This window comes from Halichoerus grypus, chromosome 10, assembly GCF_964656455.1.
Source record: "Halichoerus grypus chromosome 10, mHalGry1.hap1.1, whole genome shotgun sequence".
In the NCBI taxonomy this organism is placed as follows: domain Eukaryota; kingdom Metazoa; phylum Chordata; class Mammalia; order Carnivora; family Phocidae; genus Halichoerus; species Halichoerus grypus.
In genome coordinates, this window is record NC_135721.1 from 114,818,833 (window position 1) to 114,828,262 (window position 9,430).

The following is a 9,430-nucleotide window of genomic DNA, read 5'->3' on the forward strand; positions in this document are numbered from 1 at the left end:
GTTCCAGTGTTCGAGGAACTCAGAAGTTGGAGCTAGGGGCGCGCACCTCACTAAGAGGTTTTACTTAATGAGAAATTTAATCTGACATGCTGGATTCCAGCTTGGGAGGTCGGAAGCCAAAAGTTTTGAGGAGAGATGTCCCCTGAGAAGAAATGGACTGCCAGTAGTCTGTCAGGAAGCCTGAAAATACTTGTTCATGAAATCTCTGCTTGAACGCTCTGGGTGCCTCATGCAATGCCCCTTGAGGCATAATAACAGCAGTTAACCTTTGAAGGGGCTCTCACGATTGTGGATGGCCTCCAGCTGAAGACCGCTGACAACACCACTAAAGTTGAACGAAGTTGGCCTTATTGTCTCCTTGCAAGGAGGGAGACACACCATGAAGGACGGAGGCATTTCAGGAAGAGGGTGCCTGAAAGAGTTTACAGGATTTGGACTTGTGTTAGGTAACCTCTAGGTGTGTTCAAGGAAGCAGGCCTTCTGTCTAGACTGGATGCTTTTAGGAGGTGGAGGTAATTCTATGACGGGATATTTTAATAATTCTTATAAAAGATTTATTTTTTTTTTAAGATTTTATTTATTTATTTGACAGAGAGAGAGGCAGGGAGAGAGGGAACACAAGCAGGGGGAGCAGCAGAGGGAGAAGCAGGCTTCCCACGGAGCAGGGAGCCCGACACAGGGCTCGATCCCAGGACTCTGGGATCATGACCTGAGCTGAAGGCAAACGCTTAACGACTGAGCCACTCAGGCGCCACCAAAAGATTTATTTATTTTAGAGAAAAAGAGTGAGAGGGTGAGCATGTGGGAGGGGCAGAGGGAGAGAAGCAGACTCCCACTGAGCGCAGAGCCTGATGCACGGCTCCATCTCGCTACTCTGAGATCATGACCTGAGCTGAAAACAAGAGTCAGGGCTTAACCCACTGAGCCATCCAGGTGCCCCTTTAATTCTTATCTAAAAAAGGGAGAAGAACCAAGAGAAGCTGAAGTTATGCTTGATTATGAAGCAGCAGTCCCTCATGTTGGCCAGGAGAGGGGCATATTTGTTTTGTGTGTGTGTGATCAGGACAATGTTTTTGTTTGTTTGTTTGTGTTCAGACGTGGTTTTGGAGTGGTTTTCATTTTGTCTTAATCCATCCTGGTCAGAGTGGCTTTGATAATTGGTGTTCCATGAAATTGTTTATATTCAACAGGGCAGCACATCCCAGTTTATGGTGCCAGCCTAATTCCCGCTATCAGGGGCTGCTTTTCTCCTTTTCACTGTGTTTCATATCACCTAAAAATGTGCTATGCTTTAGGCCTCAAAAGAACTATGTGAGACAATCCACAGATAGTACTCCCCATTGGCTACTAGTCCCTAATCTAAGCATGGCAGGTAAAATTACGTCCCTGCCTCCAGGAAGCTTAGTTTATGAGAATACTTTATTAGCCCCTTTTTCCAAATGAGGAAACTGTGCTTTCATGGCATCGAGTAATTAGTCCAAAATCATACAGCCAGCAAAACAGGGAACCTGGGGATCCAAGTCCAAACAATCTGATGTCAGTGGCTGTCACTTTACCACCTTGAGAGTTTGCAGCCCTAAGGAGGCTGCAGTACCTCCTCAGGAATCTTCAGCTACTGATACCTCTTCATACCTGGGTTTCTCAATAGCAGCATTATTGACCTTTGGGGCCAGATAATTCTTTGTTGTTGGGAGCTGTTCTGTGCATTTTAGGATGTTTAGCAGCATCCCTGGCCTGTATCATGTCAGTGACACCCTGCCCTTCGTTGTGACAATCAAAAATGTCTCCAGACTTTACCAAATCACCCATGGTTGAGACCCACTGGTGTATACCATTTATCTCCTCCTGGGTGTTTGAGAGATAACAAACATTTGCAGCATGAGAATCCCCAAACCACTTTGAATGGGGAGATCTTGAAGAGAGAGAGACTGTGTGGCCTAAAGTTCTGAAAAACCTGTTCAAATAGAAAAATGAAGACTGAGGGGCGCCTGGGTGGCTCAGTCGTTAAGTGTCTGCCTTTGGCTCAGGTCATGATCCCAGGGTCCTGGGATCAAGCCCCGCATTGGGCTCCCTGCCCTACGGGAAGCCTGCTTGTCCCTCTCCCACTCCCCCTGCTTGTGTTCCCTCTCTCACTGTCTCTCTCTCTGTGTCAAATAAATAAATAAAATTTTTTTTTTTTTAAAGATTTTATTTATTTATTTGAGAGAGAGGATGAGAGGAGAGAGAGAACACATGAGAGGGGGGAGGGTCAGAGGGAGAAGCAGACTCCCTGCTGAGCAGGGAGCCCGATATGGGACTCGATCCCGGGACTCCAGGATCATGACCCGAGCCGAAGGCAGTCGCTTAACCAACTGAGCCACCCAGGCGCCCATAAATAAAATCTTAAAAAAGAAAAAAAGAAACATGAAGACTGAGACAAAGCATAGACAAATGAAATGGGAAGAAACAAAGGGAGAAGAGCAGTGATCAAAGTGGAGAGGAGCTCTTAGGAAATCACCCTTAAGTTATTCAGTTTATACTAACAAAGACACAAAAAGTCTTAATGAGGCCGCATAGTACCTCTGCTCCCTGTTTGGGAAATGGTATTATGCTTAGCAAATAGTCTTAGCCACTTTTCTGAAAAGACTTCTTTTCCTTTACAGCATGGTCCCAGGTCTGACCTCCCTGAACTGGCTACTTGCAAGAGACTCTTCAGAGATTTCAAGCATCCCCCAAGGTAGTAGTTTGTTTTCCAGGAAAGCCAAGATTCCTTGGGGAGCTGGCAAAAGTCACAAAGCAATGGTAGTTAAGCTTTTCCAGGTTTTCCAAGAGACGATCCTACTTAGACTAAGCTAATAAGAGCATCAACACAATCACTTGTATCTTCCTAACCTCTTTCATCTAGGAATCTCTGCAAAATATATAGTCATCTATTAATTTTCTTCTCATAACAGTGAGAGAAATCAATGTGATTTTTCTGTTTTTATAGATACAAAAGCCAAGTCATGGAGTCCACAAAAAATAGTAAGAAATCCAGAAATAGAATTGGAATCTTCACTTTGGGCCATTCTTTTTTTTTTGAAGATTTTATTTATTGGACAGAGCACAAGCAGAGGGAGAGGGAGAAGCAGGCTCCCCACTGAGCAGGGAGTCTGATGCGGGACTCGATCCCAGGACCCTGAGATCACGACCTGAACCGAAGGCAGCCGCTCAACTAACTGAGCCACCCAGGCGTCTCTGGGCCATTCTTGATGCTCAGCACCACTCCAGGTCTCCCACTACTCAATAGTAAGGTAATGATAATCCTTCAAGTGTATACTAAATTTTATGTTTTCATAGGCTTTAAAATAACCCATAGCCTCTTAACTTGACCCATAAAATAGCAGGCCTATTTTAATAGAGGCTATGAATTAAATAAAATAATTAAAATAGAGGCCATGAATTAAATAAAATTAAATAGTGATAGTATTTGAACTGGAACCCAGATCTCATGATTCTTAGTCCAGTACTCTTTCTGCTTGGTAAGCAAGCCCATACATATATGTAGTGATACTTAATTTATGAAGAACAGAAGATATTCTAATCCACATAGAAATCCAAACCTATGCAACCCTTTCATCTATTTGTACCTCATTATGTAGGGTCTTTTAAGAGTTAGCTTTGGTGAAGAAAGAGAAAAGTCACTGAGATATTAATGAAGCATCTGGTAACTCTCAAATTAATCTTTGGATTGACATAATAGGCAGAAGGCATAGTGAGGCTCCCCCCAAAGAAGGTTTAAATAGAGCTAGCCTTTAGGAACTAAATTAGTAGGAATGAATTCTTAATTATTTAGCCATATGTAAAAATGACTTATGAGATAATGTGTCACTGAAGAGATCTAGGAATCACCAATTCTAAGCAATTTGACCAGGCTATAGTCTAATGAAAATACTATCTCTACATACTGTCATTATATTAATGATTCCCAAATTCATATTTACAACCCCAACCTCTCCACTGGGTTCCAGCCTCACATATCCAAGTACCTACTTCTCTATGTTTCCTTGTCTCATAGAGATCTCAAAGTCACTGTATTTAAAACAGAATTCTGGGTATTTCCTACTGCATGTCTTCCTCATCTCATAAATTAAGGGTACTGCTATCTACCCAGTTGCTTAAGTCAGAAACCTAGGATTCAACTCAATTCCTCCCTTTTTCTCACCTTCTTCATCCAATTCATTATCAAATCTTGTTGATTCTATGTCCAAAATAAATTTCAAATCCAACCACTTCTCTCTATCTCCACTGCCACACTAGTTTGGTCCAGATGACTCTCATGTCTTTCTTGGATACTACATTTTCCACTTGACCTTTTCCTTCATAACACTTAACACAATTTGTTTTATTTATTGGTCAGTTGTTTACTTGTGATTTTCATAGTCTCACTTCACTTCTAGAATGTATATAAATTCCTTGAGGATAATTTATTGAATTAATGGATAAAAATCTAATAGTGTTAAAATTTTAACATGATTGCTTATAGTGACATAGTTGAAGTTGGAGCCTTTATTTAATCATATATGGTAAAAAAAATTACTGGAGCTAACATAATGAAAATCAACTATATTACAACTCAAAATGGATGAAAGACCTAAATGTGAGACAGGAATCCATCAAAATCCTAGAGGATAACACAGGCAGCAACTTTGACCTCAGCCACAGCAACTTCTGGCTAGACACATCTCCAAAGGCCAGGGAAACAAAGGCAAAAATGAACTATTGGAACTTCATCAAGATAAAAAGCTTTTGCACAAGCAAAGGAAACAGTTGGCAAAACCAAAAGACAGCCTACGGAATGGGAGAAGATATTTGCAAATGTCTTATCAGATAAAGGGCTAGTATCCAAAATCTATAAAGAACTTATCAAACTTGGGATGCCTGGGTGGCTCAGTTGGTTAAGCGGCTGCCTTCGGCTCAGGTCGTGATTCCTGCTTCTCCTTCAGCCTGCCACTGCCCTGCTTGTCCTCTCTCTTTCTCTCTCTCTCTCTGACAAATAAATAAATAAAATCTTAAAAAAAAAAACTTATGAAACTCAACACCCAAAGAACAAATAATCCAGTCAAGAAATGGGCAGAAGACATGAACAGACATTTCTCCAAAGAAGACATCCAAATGGCCAGTAGACCATGAAAAAATGCTCAACATAACTTGGCATCAGGGAAATACAAATCAAAACCACAATGAGGTACCACCTCATACCAGTCAGAATGGCTACAGTCAACAAGTCAGGAAATAACAGATGTTGGCGAAGATGTGGAGAAAGAGGAACCCTCCTACACTGTTGGTGGGAATGCAAGCTGGTGCAGCCACTCTGGAAAACAGTATGGAGGTTCTTCAAAAAGTTGAAAATAGAGCTACCCTGGGCACCTGGGTGGCTCAGTCATTAAGCGTCTGCCTTTGGCTCAGGTCATGATCCCAGGGTCCTGGGATTGAGCCCCGCATCGGGCTCCCTGCTCCGCAGGAAGCCTGCTTCTCCCTTTCCCACTCCCCCTGCTTGTGTTCCCTCTCTCACTGTGTCTCTCTGTCAAATAAATAAATATCTTTAGGGGCACCTGGGTGGCTCAGTTGGTTAAGCGACTGCCTTCAGCTCAGGTCATGATCTCAGGGTCCTGGGATCAAGCCCCGTATCGGGCTCCCTGCTTGGCAGGAAGCCTGCTTGTCCCTCTCCCACTCCCCCTGCTTGTGTTCCCTCTCTCGCTGTCTCTCTCTCTCTGTCAAATAAATAAATAAAATCTTAAAAAAAAAAAAAAATATATATATATATATATAATATATCTCTTTAAAAAAAATAGAGCTACCCTATGACCCAGCAATTGCAGTACTGGGTATGTACCCCAAAGATACAAATGTGGTGATCCAAAGGGCACCTGCACCCCAGTGTTTATAGCAGCAATGTCCACAATAGCCTAACTATGGAAAGAGCCCAGATGAATGGATAAAGAAGATGTGGGGTGTGTGTATACACACACACACACACTCACACACACACACACACACACACAAAAAAACCTACAGTGGAATATTACTCAGTCATCAAAAACAATCTTGCCATTTGCAATGACGTGGATGAAATGAGAGGGTATTATGCTAAGCAAAATAAGTCAATCAGAGAGAGACAATTATCGAATGATCTCACTGATATATGGAATTTGAGAAACAAAACAGGATCATAGGGGAGGGGAGGGAAAAATAAGAGGAAATCAGAGAGGGAGACATAAGAGACTCTTAATCATAGGAAACAAACAGGGTAGCTGGAGGGGAGGGGGTTGGGGTAACTGAGTGATGGACCATAAGGAGGGCATGTGATGTAATGAGCACTGGGTGTTATATACAACCAATGAATCACTGAACTCTACCTCTGAAACTAATAATACATTGTATGCTAATTAATTGAATTTAAATAAAATAAAAATTTAAAATATCCAATCATATTGCTCCCCTGCCTAAAAATCAGTTAATTCTCTGTTACCTTAAGATTAATAGCTATCTGGGGTGCCTGGGTGGCTCAGTCGTTAAGCATCTGCCTTTGGCTCAGGTCATGATCCCGGAGTCCTGGGATCAAGCCCCGCATCGGGCTCCCTGCTCGGCGGGGAGCCTGTTTCTCCCTCTCCCTCTCCCACTCCCCCTGCTTCTGTTCCCTCTCTCACTGTGTCTCTCTCTGTCAAATAAATAAATAAAATCTTCAAAAAAAAAAAAAAAGATTAATAGCTATCTGCAGTCTACCTCTCCAGCTCTCCTACCACTCTACTCTCTATCTCTACCCTTCTTACTACTCCCTACTCCCTTACTACTCCCTATCTACCCTTCTTACTACTCTACCCTTCTTACTACTCCCTTACTACTACCCTTCTTACTACTCCCTATTGTAAGTTCCCAGCCACACTAAATCACTTAATATTTCCTGAACATGCCATTCCTCTGGCTAGAATATCCATTCCTTCTCTTCCCAGGTGAGCTCCTGCCATCCTTTAAGATCCAGGAGATCCACTTTTTAAAAGAAGCTTATGACTTCTCTGGAGGGTGAAAGCGATTTCTTTTTTTCATATTTGTTTTCTCTCATTACTCTACTACAGCCCTTTCATATTATAGCTGTCTTTGAGATCCTGGAAGTCAGGATCTATGTCTTATTCATCTTTCCTTGCTTCCCCAATGCCTAGCACATGTTTGTGAATGAAAGGACCCGTATGGAGTGTGGAGAAAGGACCCATAAGTATGAGTGCTGATAACTAACTTGCAACAGCCTTAGCTTCTTAAACATAGTCTCTTTCCCAAGGGAAAATGGGAAACTTCTCAACTGTATTCCATTTGAAACAATTGGATATGGGCATAATCTGGAAAGAAATGCGCTTTACATCCTCTCTCTATGAGTCACCATAAAAAGAGATTATCAGTCTTCTTGACATATCAGCAGTCTCTTAGAAAAGAGTGATTCAGTGCACCATGTATACACTCAGCACCTTGGATTGTCACTACTCATTGCATATCTTACTCCCTTGCTCTTGGGAGACTTTGTAAGCCCAACACCTGGCTCAGTTTCTAGCACTTATTGGGAGCACAATAAATGTTTATTGAAAGAATACATGAATTAAATGAAATTTAAAAATTAATTTCCTCCTCTCTTGGATAATTTAAACCCTCCCTTTAAAACTGTTTGAGGTGCGTTCAGCTCCATTGGGCTGGTTGGCTCTTACTGTTGCAGTGGTGACGCACTTCGTCCTGTCCTTCTCAGACTCTTAACATCTGGAGGTCTTTCTACTCTTCTCAGGTCTTCCACCTAGATCCATAAGCCTGGGCCTTTCTTACAATCTCGCTCTTTCTTTTTTTCCGTCTACCCTCAACTCACCAACATGAGTGCAGATCCAGCTCTGCCCCTATGCCCACCTGGCCCTGAGGCACCCAGTTCTAGGGACTCTTCTCCAATGCCTGAGATTTACGGGCCTGAAGAAAATTATGCATCCCTGCAAATGTCATCTGCTGAGACACCCCACACGGAGACCGTCTCTCCTCTTCCTTCGTCCATGGATCTGCCCCGACTCCTCCACCAGTCCCAGGGTAAAACTACCACCCACTTCTGGAGAGGAGAGAACAGTGAGGAAGGAAGATACGGCCCAGGGCAAGAAACAGAAGATCAGGACCGTGTTCTCTCAGACCCAACTCTATGTCCTCAATGATCGATTTCAGAGACAGAAATACCTCAGTCTCCAGCAGATGCAAGAACTTTCCAACATTCTGAACCTTAGCTATAAGCAGGTGAAGACCTGGTTCCAGAACCAGAGAATGAAATGTAAGAGGTGGCAGAAAAACCACTGGCCAAAGGAGAGCAAGAGTGTGACTCAGAACAGCACAGCAACCGCAGAATACCCAGGCTTCTATTCCTACCACCAGGGATACCTGAGGAACACTTCTGGAAACCTTCCAATATGGAGCAACCAGACCTGGAATAACCTGAATTGGAGCAACCAGACCTGGAACAGCCAGTCTTGGAGCAACCACTCCTGGAATGGCCAGTCTTGGAGCAACCATTCCTGGGCCAGTCAGACCTGGTGCCCCCAAGCCTGGAACAATCAGCTCCAGAACTGTGGAGAGGAATCTCTGCAGCCCCAGATCCAGTTCCAGCAAAATTCCATCAGTGATTTGGAGTCCATCTTAGAAACTTCTGGGGAAAGCCATAGTGTAATACAACAATCTGCTAAGTATTTTAGTACCCAGCAAATAATGGATTTGTTCCCAAATTACTCTGTGAACATACAGCCTGAAGATGTGTGACGATGAGTATATTATTCGGTCTCAATTTGGGTGGTGGCTGTTATTCTCCTAGGCTTTGTCTTTTAGGTCCTATATATCTCTGCCTCGATATTCTGTTTCCCATTATTCTTACTGTGTCCATTGAGGGGGTACGATTGGAGTCAAAGAGGTTTCAGTAGCATTGGCTCTATGGACAAAATGATAAAAGGTTTTTCTCACTACAATACTAATGTGGATATCTTTAGGCTCTAGAATCTAACCTCAAGAATAGGAAGTGAAGATACAAAGACATGTGATGAAGGATAATTTGTATTTTCTGAGATTGTGAGGCTTTTCTTGTTAATAACTTCAATTATTAACGATGAAGGATTAAGCTATAATGTGCTTCATTGATTTCCTCGGTCCCTTGTGATGTTTTACTAGAACTGTTAATTTGTTCATTATTCTAGCATTTGTAGAAAGATGTTTTGTATTTTAATGTATCATGATAATAGTACCAGTTTGGCTGATTGGTTTATAGGTTTAAGTACAAATAAATAAAATGCCCACTTTAAAAAAAAAAATGTTTGAGGTGCCACTTGTCTTTAAAGCCTTTTCTAATCATCCACTGCTATAATTTTATCCTTCTCTGTCTTCATGTAGCACATATTATTTAAAGATTTTA

The 9,430-nt window shown here is 42.2% G+C and overlaps 1 pseudogene across 1 annotated transcript; it reads left to right on the forward strand.

Annotated features, from left to right (window-relative positions):
• The first annotated feature begins 6,250 nt into the window (after positions 1–6,250).
• Positions 6,251–9,227, forward strand: LOC118527628 (homeobox protein NANOG-like; annotated as a pseudogene). The gene is made up of 2 exons (XR_013442010.1): positions 6,251–7,041; positions 7,879–9,227. The product of XR_013442010.1 is annotated as a homeobox protein NANOG-like (transcript).
• Positions 9,228–9,430: the final 203 nt, after the last annotated feature.